An 11,222-nucleotide genomic window follows, 5' to 3' on the forward strand; every position below is an offset into this window, starting at 1 on the left:
TCCCACCTAGTCATCCTTGACCCTGAGGCAGTTTTAGCCCCTCACCTCTACTAAGAATTGCATTTTAATCTATTTTTAACCCTTTCTCTCCCCCCCCCCCCCCCATTTCCCAGCTGCAAGAAGACTAATTACACATAAGGGACATGGAGGCATATGTGAGAATCCACCCTCCAGTTCTGCAGTTAATGAACCTGGAGAAGGATGTGGAGGCCAAGCTGGGAGCAAATTGTTGCTCAGAAATGCAGGGAAGAACTACAGATAAGGGCTAAGATAACTGCCAGAAGAGGCAATTAGTGCTCACCATCTGTGTCCCTGAGCAGCATTTCACACCTGGTTGGCCTCGACCCCCTCCACCCCCCCCACCCCCCCCTGGCCGCTAGTCTGGGTTTATTAACTTCCTCTAGGGGCAGGGAAGAGCAGGTGGACTGAAGAACATCAAGGGTGGGGATGCAGATACAATTCAGTATAACAATACAATGGTGGCATTCTCTGTTAGCTTGGTAATACAGTACCTGTGTCCTAGGCTAACAAACTCCTCAGCCTTTGGCCTTGAGGTTTATTTAGCTCGGCATTAGGTTATTGTTTTGTAACTTGAAAGTGATACCGGTTATCTCTTAAATAAACAGCTGACCTCTGCCTGCCTCCCTAGTGAGTCCTTCTGTGAAAGAGGACTTGGACAGTCTACTCTACACTTTGCAATGCGACGATGATCATCTCCTCCACATTGCCACTTCAGAGCATAGAAACCAGCCATCAGGGGACAGCTTAAAGGACCTCTGCAATAGTGGTAACCAAGCCTCACCAAGCAACAATTTTCAGGCAAATGTACATAGGTCCCCTGGAAAGCTCAGTCTGTGGTGACCAGAGATTTTACCAGTGCAGCTGATGACATTTGCTGCCTATGGACTGGAGAGAGGTTTCAGCCTCAGTTTTTCACATTCCCAAGAAGTGGCTGCCTGGTGAAGCATGCTCCTGTGCCCTTCATCCCTGCCTATTGGCCTGATCCAAATCCCACTGAACTTGATGCTCTGGTGCAACCGGGACAGACAACCAGCTTAAACATCCAGCTGGGGATACCCTTTGCCTAGAGGAGCCCCAATGGCTTAACAATGGCATAGCTGGCTCTGTGCCACCTGCTGCTGCCCAGCCCAGTGTAGTAAGTATTCCAGGGGGGAGCCTGGCTGAAGTGTGCCATCTCTGGCAATCCTTGGCCAGCGTAATGGTCCCTGGAGGACCATTACGGTCAGTATGGAGAGACTGCAGAAAGTTTCCTAAAGCCCAGCCCCTGGGAGAGCTGCTGGGCGCAGCTTGCATGCACCTGGGCCAGAGACAGGCTTGGCAGAATCCAGTTTTTATTTTTTGTAATTTTAACAGATATTTTAAAGCATTATTTTTCAATTTTTATTTATTTGAATTTTCACAGTTGCAGGAAAATAAGGGGGGAAGAGGCTTAGGGCAGCACTGACAAGAGTTATAGGGGGCTCCTAATGCTGCCAAGGGGCCTGAGATACCTGGGTGTCAGGTGTGGGGGAGGCTGCAATCCTGGCCCAGTGGAGCAGTGAACCCCAACCAGGGAGGAGGACAAGACCCTGGCCATGGGGAAAGCCACCTTGCTGTCAAATGGCTCTTGCCAGGGATAGCCCCTGCACTCCTGGCCTGTGAGTGAGTGTCGCTGTGACAGCAGGGCTACAGAGAGCTCCCTGCAGGGCTGGTGACACCGGATCCCTGCGGGCACTAGGTGTGGGGGAAGCTGTGCTTGCTGATATCAATATTTTTTTTGTTGATTTCAGTGTCAGGTGAAACTGACATGTACCAATGACTAATGATTTAAATTGAATCCTGCCAAGCCTACCCACAGATTATAATGAGTCATGTTGCTAAATCCTCATGAAACATTTTGATGCTGTAATGATGGGCTCTATAGGAAACCAGAGAGAGAGAGAGAGAGAGAGAGAGAACAAGTTGAAAAGTCCAGGAAACTCCCCAGCCCGATGGGCGTTGTATATAATTAATCTATAGCCAGCTGGCTATATAAACTGCCAGAAAACAAATAACTCAGAGCTGATAGATAGCTGCTCATATGAGATGTATAGATGCACTGCCCCATCTGCAGCCCTTCACCCATTATCTTCCAAGTAGGGCTGTCAAACAATTACAAAAATTAATCATGCAATCAATGGTGCTGTTAAACAATAATAGAGTACCATTTATTTAAATATTTTGGATGTTTTCTACATTTTCAAATACATTGATTTCAATTACAACACAGAATACAAAGTGTACAGTGCCCACTTTATATTTTTATTACAAATATTTGCACTGTAAAAACCAAAAGAAATAGTATTTTTCAATTCACCTCATACAAATACTGTAGTGCAATCTCTTTATGATGAAAGCGGAACTTAACTCTACATGTGTATGTACAAAAAAAAAACTGCATTCAAAAATAAAACAATGTAAAACTTTAGAGCCTACAAGTCCACTCCTGTGTTCCCTCTCATTTTTCCCCACCCATGTGTGGAATGAATTTTGTTATGTGCACCAATATGGGGGTGGGAGATGAGGGACTCAGGACTGGGGCAGAGGGTTGGGGTGTGTGTGTGGGGGGGTGAGGGCTCTGGGGTGGGGATGGGGGGCTCAGGGCTGGGGCAGAGGGTTTGGGTGTGTGTGGGGGGGGGGGTGAGGGCTCTGGCTGGGGGTGTGCGCTCGGGGTTGGGGCCGGGCATGAGGGGGCTCAGGGCTGGTGCAGGGGATGAGGACTCTGGCTGGGGGTGCAGGCTCTGGGGTGGGGCCGGGGATGAGGGGTTTGGCTGTGCAGGAGGGTGCTCTGGGGATACAGCAGGAAGAGAGGACTCCCCCCAGCTCTCTCCCCGCAGCTCTCTCCCCGCAGCAGCTCCAGGGCTGGGGCCATGGGATAGGCATCCCTACCCCGGCCACAGCTAGGTTTGGGCATCGAGGTGGGGGGTGCCACAGCAGGTCCCCGCCGGGCGGGTTCTGCAGCTTACAGGGAATTTAGGTCCACTCAGTCCTACTTCAGCCAATCGGTCAGACAAACAAGTTTGGTTACAATTTGCAGGAGATAATGCTGCCCACTTCTTGTTTACAATGTCACCTGAAAGTGAGAACAGGTGTTTGCATGGCACTTTTGTAACTGGTGTCACAAGATATTTACATGCCAGGTGCGCTAAAGATTCATATGTCCCTTCATGCTTCAAGCATCATTCCAGAGGACATGCATCCATGCTGATGACAGGTTCTGCTTAACAACGATCCAAAGCAGTGCGGACCAATGCATTTTCATTTTCATCATCTGAGTCAGATGCCACCAGCAGAAGGTTGATTTTCTTTTTTGGTGGTTTGGGTTCTGTAGTTTCCGTATCTGAGTATTGCTCTTTTAAGATTTCTGAAAGCATGCTTCACACCCCGTCCCTCTAAGATTTTGGACGGCACTTCAGATTCTTAAACCTTGGGTCGAGTGCTGTAGCTATTTTCAGAAATCTCACATTAGTACCTTATTTGCGTTTTGTCAAATCTGCTGTAAAAGTGTTCTTAAAACGAACATGTGCTGGGTCATCATCCGAGACCGCTATAACATGATATATATGGCAGAATGCGGGTAAAACAGAACAGAAGACTCCTCCAAAGAGTTTAGTCACAAATTTAATTAACATATTATTTTTTTAATGAGCGTCGTCATCATGGAAGGATGTCCTCTGGAATGATGGCCAAAGCATGAAGGGTCATACAAATGTTTAGCGTATCTGGCACGTAAATACGCTGTGATGCCAGCTAGAAAAGTGCCATGAGAATGCCTATTCTCACTTTCAGGTGACATTGGAAATAAGAAGCAGGCGACAGTATCTCCCGTAAATGTAAACAAACTTGTTTGTCTTCGTGATTGGCTGAACAAAAAGTAGGACTGAGTGGACTTGCAGGCTCTAAAGTTTCACATTGTTTTGTTTTTGAGTGCAGTTATATAACAAAAAAAGTCTACATTTGTAAGTTACACTTTCACGATAAAGAGATTGCACTACAACAGTGGTTTTCAAACTTTGGGTCGCAACCCAGTCTGGATCGCGGAATGCACGGCAGTGGGTCGCCTTGCTCAGCACCCAGGGACCTGGCAGCCGGCCAGTAAAAACTAATAATCCCTACCTGTTCTGACACCGCACTGCGTCCCAGCATCAGATGCATCTCCTAGTCAGGGGGGCCACGGGGCTCTGCATGCTGCCCCCGCCCCAAACATCAGCTCCTCACTCCCAATGGCCAGTTCCCGGCCAATGGGAGCTGGCGGCGGGGGCGCAGTGCCTGCAGGTGAGAGCCGCGGGGAGCTGCTTGCGCGCCTCCCGCTAGGAGCCGGACTTGCTGCTGGCTGCTTCTGGGGTGCAGTGCAGTCCACGGTGGGAGGACAGGCAGGAAGCCTGCCTCTGCACCCTGGCTGCGCCGCTGACCGGGAGCCGCCGGAGATAAGCCCATACCCCAACCCCGTGCCCCAATCCCCTGCCCCAGACCTGAGCCCCACCCCAAAACCTGGAGCCCCCTCCTGCACCTCAAACTCCTCATCCCCGGCCCCACCCCAGAGCCTGCACCCCCAGTCCAAAGCCCTGAACCCCCTCCCACACCCCATCCCTCTGCCCCAGCCCAAAGCCCACACCCTGAACCCCTCATTCCCAGCCCCACCCCTCACCCCAACCCTCTATCCCAGCCCTGAGACCCTCCTACACCTCAAACCCCTCATTCCCAGCCCCACCCTGCAGCCCTCACCCCACACCCCAACCCTCTATCCCAGCCCTGAGACCCTCCTACACCCCAAACCCCTCATCCCCAGCTCTGTTGGGTCATGGGCATCGACAATTTTCTTCAACTAGGTCGCCAAAAAAAAAAGTTTGAAAATCACTGCACTGTATTTGTATGAGGTGACTTGAAAAATACCATTTCTTTTATAATTTTTACAGTTCAAATATTTGTAATAAAAATAATAATATAAGTGAGCAGTGTACACTTTGTATTCTGTGTTGTAATAGAAATCAATATACTTGAAAATGTCAAAAAACATCCAAAAATATGTAATAAATTTCAATTGGTATTCTATTGTTTAACAGTGCAATTAATTGTGATTAATTTTTTTTAATTTAATCGCATGAGTTAACTGCGATTAATCGACAGCCCTACTTCCAAGGTATTCATTTCTGTGACACACAAGTGCTCACTAAACCAAGGGAGACAGCTGGATGTGGAGATCCGGCCAAGGGTTAATGAAAGCCCTGCTGAAGCAAAACCCCTTTCCTCCCACACTAAAATAAATTCTGTCAAGGAAATTAAAGTTGAATGGCTGTGATCTACCCCCCTACAAAGCATGGCGAGGGCTGATGACAAATGATAACCATAGAGCAAATCGAATTGCTTATTGCTCAGACTCTGAACATATTCAGTGTGATTCCAGGAACTAGAACAAATGGCAAGTCTATGGCAGTGTTATGACAGGACTAACTCCCACTGCCAAAACCACCTTTTTAGGCCAACCTCTTTCTGCCATCAGAACCCTATTTCTCAATTCCCCAACTTCCCTTTCCCCCAGTTTCCCCAACTGGGCCCCATCCCCTCTCACCTACCCCAACCTCTCTGCTATCTGCTATAGTTCCCTCCAGCCATCCAAACCCCATACCACCCAAAAAGAAGATTGTCCTCATTTGTGGCTCCTCTGACTTCCCCCCACCCCCAAATCTCAGCTTCCCTGGCAGTGCCACTGCTCACCAATACACCCACATTACACAAGATGCTGTCCGACAACTGAGGCACCTTTTCCCCCCCAGCCCCTGGCTGCACCCCAATCCTCCTGGTTCCATCTCCTCCATTACCTTTGACAGTCTTTGGTGGCCATGGGACGGTCAGCCTTGCTGGCTGGCTCCCATTTTAATTCAGCAGGGGGACCACCAAAAGGGAGCCTCTTCAGGGCACAACACACTGCCCTGTCCCCCAGCCAAGAGGGGCTGTGGCTCCACTGATAAAGTGAGGTGGATGGGTGGACTTCAGCTCGTTCTTTATTTAAGAAGCGTCTGGGAAAACCGACCCACAGTGAGCAGGGATTCCCCATGCTCAGAGGAAATAACTGGTAAAGATTGGTAGGGAGGGACTCCAGGTACAGTGACATCCCGCCTGGTAGGAATGGGTGAGGAACACCCAGCTTCTTGGGGGTGGAGATCCAGGGTACAGCTACACTGCAGCTTAAGAGTGAGCCTCCCAGCCTGGGTAGACAGCTCCATGCAAGCAGGGCTTACACTAGCACACCAGATATAACTGTGTGAACGTTGTGGCACTGGCAGAGTCTCGGGCTAGCAGCTGAGCTTGGACCCAGCATGGTGGGTGGTTTTGTTGCATTATAGTTAATAATGTGTCTAAAGCCATTTCTTGCCATTAGAATTCGGTTTTACCTCTTTTTCTGATCCAGAAACACGGTAAACTCCGAAGGCAAAAGGAAGGTAAAAGTCTGGCTCCCATACAGTACTTGTAGCTGTACTAAGGCACTGAATGTACTAGAACTAGATGTAGCTTATGTTGACAGTCAGACACATGATCACTTCCTCCTTTGTTTGCATTAGCCTTTTCCTGCTCCAAATCTACTCGCTGCCTGAAGACATGTGACTATTGCAATAGAGCTTGTGCGTGGGGAAAATCCAAAAGCTTCTGTCTCTCTTCAGTAGGTATCAGACTGGAAAAAGCACCCTGTGGAGGGGCAGTCTGACAGTCTCCACTTTCAGGGATAAGAGAAGAGGAACAGCAGTGTTTTCCCCAGGAATTTAAATTAGAGGGGGAGTTGGAAAACGACTAAATTGGAAACACTGGTGCTGTAACTAGTTGACCCCTGGGGGGTGGAGGGGGAAGTGTTCCTGGAATAGGGAACTGGAGATTAAGAAGACAACAACGTAGCAAAGGAGAAGGCAACAAACGTACACTACCAGAATGTGGCTATTGAAAATAGGGAGTGGCCAAATGCATGCCCATCCCAAGCACACTCCAGTTCCCAGTGCTGCCCCAAATAATGTAATGATTGATAGTGCAGTGTAGCTACTCCAACATGTCCAGGTAGAAAACTGGTTATTTTGACATTAAAGGTTGCGACCAAAAGTAACAAATGATACCAAGACTATTACAGTTAAAAAAGAAAACATGGACCATGTCTGGAAATGGTAATAAGGACATATCCGGAACCTGCCAGGATCACTGGTCCACCCTGCCTACAAGCAGCCCAAAGGGAGCAGTAGCCAGCTGCAAGTCCTCAGCTGTGGAGTCCCCTGGTGCATGGAAACCCTCATAGCACAATCGGGTCCTAGTCCATGACTGGGGCACCCAGGTGCTACTGCTATACAAATAATAATAACGTACCAACCATCTAAACTAAATCTCCTGCAGCCCCTGTGCAGGGGCATGTTGAGAGTGGGGAAGAAGAGATGTGGCTTGGGGATAGGGTGACCAGATGTCCCGATTTTATAGGGACAGTCCCGATTTTTGGGTTTTTTTCTTATATAGGCTCCTATTACCCCCCACCCCCTGTCCCGATTTTTCGCATTTGCTGTCTGGTCACCCTACTTGGGGACCACTGCCAGCTGGTATAGAGTAGAATACTCCGAAGCGACTCTAACCTATGTCAGGGTAGCAAATCAAGGAGTTATAAGTAGTTCCTTAAGGTCCATTCATCAGTGCTGCCCCAGAGAATCTAGCCCCAAAGATTTGAATACTAACAGTTCATACATTCCCTACCAAAAATCTACATGCAAAAATTAACTTTAGACACTCAAATCACACTTTCAACTCTGACCTCTTTTCCTGCTATTATGCAATACAATTGCTTAACAATATGCTAGCTAACAATGGTATATAGCATGAGAAATAAGTGAGAGAATAACTATTAATAATTCAAATCTCATGTTGTTCCATAGCAGAAAAGGTAATATCGGAAGATGTGTCTTAGTTTCAGATTAGTATTAAATAGAAAAGAGTGTGCTTTGGGTAATAAACATAGTATTAAATAACTACATACAGTAATTGGAATGTTTATGCTTTAGTTAGAAGATGTGTGTGCAGTACACCCTGAAGAGCATTGATGATGTAATTTAGTCAAAGACTATAATGCTACTGGAGCTGTGTTAGTCAATAAGAACAAAACCACTTGCAATGGGTTTAAGAATGTAGGTAAATATTCAGAATAATTTTCCATTTCAGCTATGGAACAAGTTGCCAAGGAAGGCTGTGGAATTGCTGACATTGGAGCTGATGAAAGTTACTGGAAATTTTATCAGGGATGTGTCTGAGATAAAGAAACCAATCTTGTCACAGCACTGGGGAATGAATTAGATGACCCAGTAGAGAAGACCTTTCTAAACTACATAAACTAGCTATTTAATCTATCAATGATGTTTCTAGGACTTTTTTTTCTCACTTGATATTTCAAATGGCATGAAACTCTGTCGGAGCTTATAGAAAAGTTCTCTGGCAGCCTGCAGAGGGCATTGCAGGCTCAGTTTCCTTTAGTCCTGTGACTGAACTCTACATTATGTTTTTATTTTCCCTGTGGCTTACGTGTTTCAATATCATCCAAGATTTTGCTTGGATTTTGGGGTTAACATGTTTTACTCACGGAAACTGCATCATGAAAAGCTATCATGGAGAGTGAGAGCAGCTGGCCCCTAAGAACAAGTTTACTAGAGAAATGTTCTGCATGTGGTTTGCATAGCTACTGATGAAAGAGGGGAATTAAATGGATTTTGCTTTCCCATTAAATGCCTGCTGCAGGCAAATACCAGTGTAAATTTATATATCTTTACAAGACAGTTTTGCTGACATCTGGATAATTCATGTTTATGGAATCAGAAAACCTGAAACTTTTATAAGACCACTGCAAAATCCCAGGCTAGATAAAAAATCACACACTTTGTATACTTTTTGAGCTGTGCTTTGCAATTGTGTTAGTCAATATTCTCTCTTCATTAATAGTATTGTAGCAAATCCATGGCTATCTAAGATTTTGTGGATGTTACTATATTAAGCACCACTTAATCACTTTGCAATGGCCAAGAGTCCCCTTTCAAGTGGAATTTCTGGTAATGCTATCCCATTTGAACTGTTCCTTCCTCAGTTTCATAGGACACTTCCCATTAAAGTCCCTGTCCTGAGTGGCAAAGATACTGTACTAGTACTTTGAAAGATTTCTGTGGAGACCTCCAGTTGTCATTGTAAATTAAATGTTACGAAAGAAGCTGAGTGTTTTGAATTGTTATGCATGTGTAGGTGTTTGTAGCCCTTCTCCAGACTGTAGCTTGCAAACAATACATTTTCAATGTAGAGAAGTGCAAAAGTGAAGCAGCAGCTAGCAAGATCCTGCAGGAAGTATTTTCCCCTCAGTGCACAGAGTGGCAGTGATGAGTTTCACAGGGTGCTACATCCAGCTCCCCTTACTACGAGGAGGGTCATGGAGGTATGAAGACTGGGATGGTAGAAGAGGTATAAAGAGGGGGGAAATAAAGACACCCACCCCAAAGTGTTAAAACATTTATTTAAGTGATGCCATTTATTTATTACTGTTTGTGTTATACCTATTGTGCTAGGCACTGTACATATACATAGTAAGAGACAGTCCCTGCCCCAAAGCACTTACAGTCTAAATAACCAAGACAAATAAAGGAAGTAGTAGTACCTGCATTTTACAGAGCAGGGACAGAGTGATGAAATGATTTGACTAAAGTCAAACAGTAAAATTTCTAGCACAGTCAAGATTAGAGCTCAGATTTCCTCCCAAAACCATCCTTCATAGATCACCATCTAAAATTAATCTGCAAACTGTTAATTGAGTCCTTGAACAAACCCTTCTAATTTGTTAATTCTGGATTTCTGAATGGTTGAAAGTTAAACTCCTAGACTATTAAAAGTTGAAGATAATTGGAAGGGTAATTAATTATTCAATAAGATCTCCTATTGGACATGTGAACTCTTTATTTGATTTTTCACCTTAATTTCAGTTTCTAATTATTACTTGGATTAAAAAAGATGAGTTTCTTTCTTTTAAATAATTATACTTGTTAAATGTGGGTAATGATTTTCACAGCCCTATTTCTTCTTTGTAATAGTTGAGTATTTTTGGTATGCCCATTCTAATAAAACCAGTCTTCCAATTTTTCCCTATGAATATCTTGTCTTTATTATTCATTATTTCTGGGCTGGATTAATCTACTGGGTGAAGCAGATGTTTTTAATCTTGCAAATTTCACCACTAAATAGCATTTGCATTTGTTAATGATTTCCTCGGGCTCTTTTAATGACTCCTCACTTTCGGCAAATGGTGCCAAAGATAAGAACGGATGTTACTGGATTGACAGAAAACACCCAGGACAGGAGGCATGGAGTGCAAGGCATCCAGCTATTGTCTGAATTCTCCAAATCACGCACATAATGATCATTTTTAGTGCACTGCAGCGTTTATAACACTGCAAACCAAGTAGTCAGACAGAGCTACCTGGGACGGATTTTTTATAAAGTGGAGTTCAGATCGGAGATCAGAGATCTTGTCTTATTTGTTTATGGCAAAGGAACAGTCACCTCTCCCCCCCCTTGTATAAATAAGAAATGACATAGATAATTATAACTAAATGCAATAATAAAGTGCCAGCTGTAGCCCCTACCCTCCCTTTTTGTTTTGTTTTGTTTTGTTTTGTTTACAACTGAAATGATTGGTGGCTCGCTTGATTTAAATTATTTAGCTGTATTGAGCCCCAGGTTTTTTTTTTCCTGTGGGATTTGCTCTCATGTAATGAAGTTATGAAAACACAAAAATGAAAATCTTGTTGGAGAATGCGGGCATCGATCCCGCTACCTCTCGCATGCTAAGCGAGCGCTCTACCATTTGAGCTAATTCCCCACATTGGGCAAAACTTGACTCTAGAGCCCTTTATAGTCTCCCTCCCAGCCCGCGAGCCTTCAACGTCCCTGAGTAGGGGAGAGGCGCCGCCGCACAGTCACTGACCGTCCTACGGGAATAACCCACCTGCCTCAGGTGCCGGGGCTGTAACGGGGGACGGCGCCAGCCGGAAAGCGCGGGAGGAGGAAGGACTACATTTCCCAAGATACATCGCGCGCCTGCGCAATACGACAGCCCCCGGGATGGACGGGGGAGGTTCGCGGCGCGGGGGCTGCTCGCTCAGTTTCATTGTGAGACGCCGCTGGCGGGGCTG

At 45.8% G+C, this 11,222-nt stretch overlaps 1 non-coding gene across 1 annotated transcript; it reads right to left on the reverse strand.

The window, feature by feature from the left end:
- Positions 1-10,836: 10,836 nt before the first annotated feature.
- TRNAA-AGC (transfer RNA alanine (anticodon AGC)) lies at positions 10,837-10,909 on the reverse strand. Its single transcript has one exon. It is a non-coding gene; the product is annotated as a tRNA-Ala (tRNA).
- Between the last annotated feature and the right edge of the window lie 313 nt (positions 10,910-11,222).

This window comes from Emys orbicularis, chromosome 4 (assembly GCF_028017835.1).
Source record: "Emys orbicularis isolate rEmyOrb1 chromosome 4, rEmyOrb1.hap1, whole genome shotgun sequence".
Classification (NCBI taxonomy): domain Eukaryota; kingdom Metazoa; phylum Chordata; order Testudines; family Emydidae; genus Emys; species Emys orbicularis.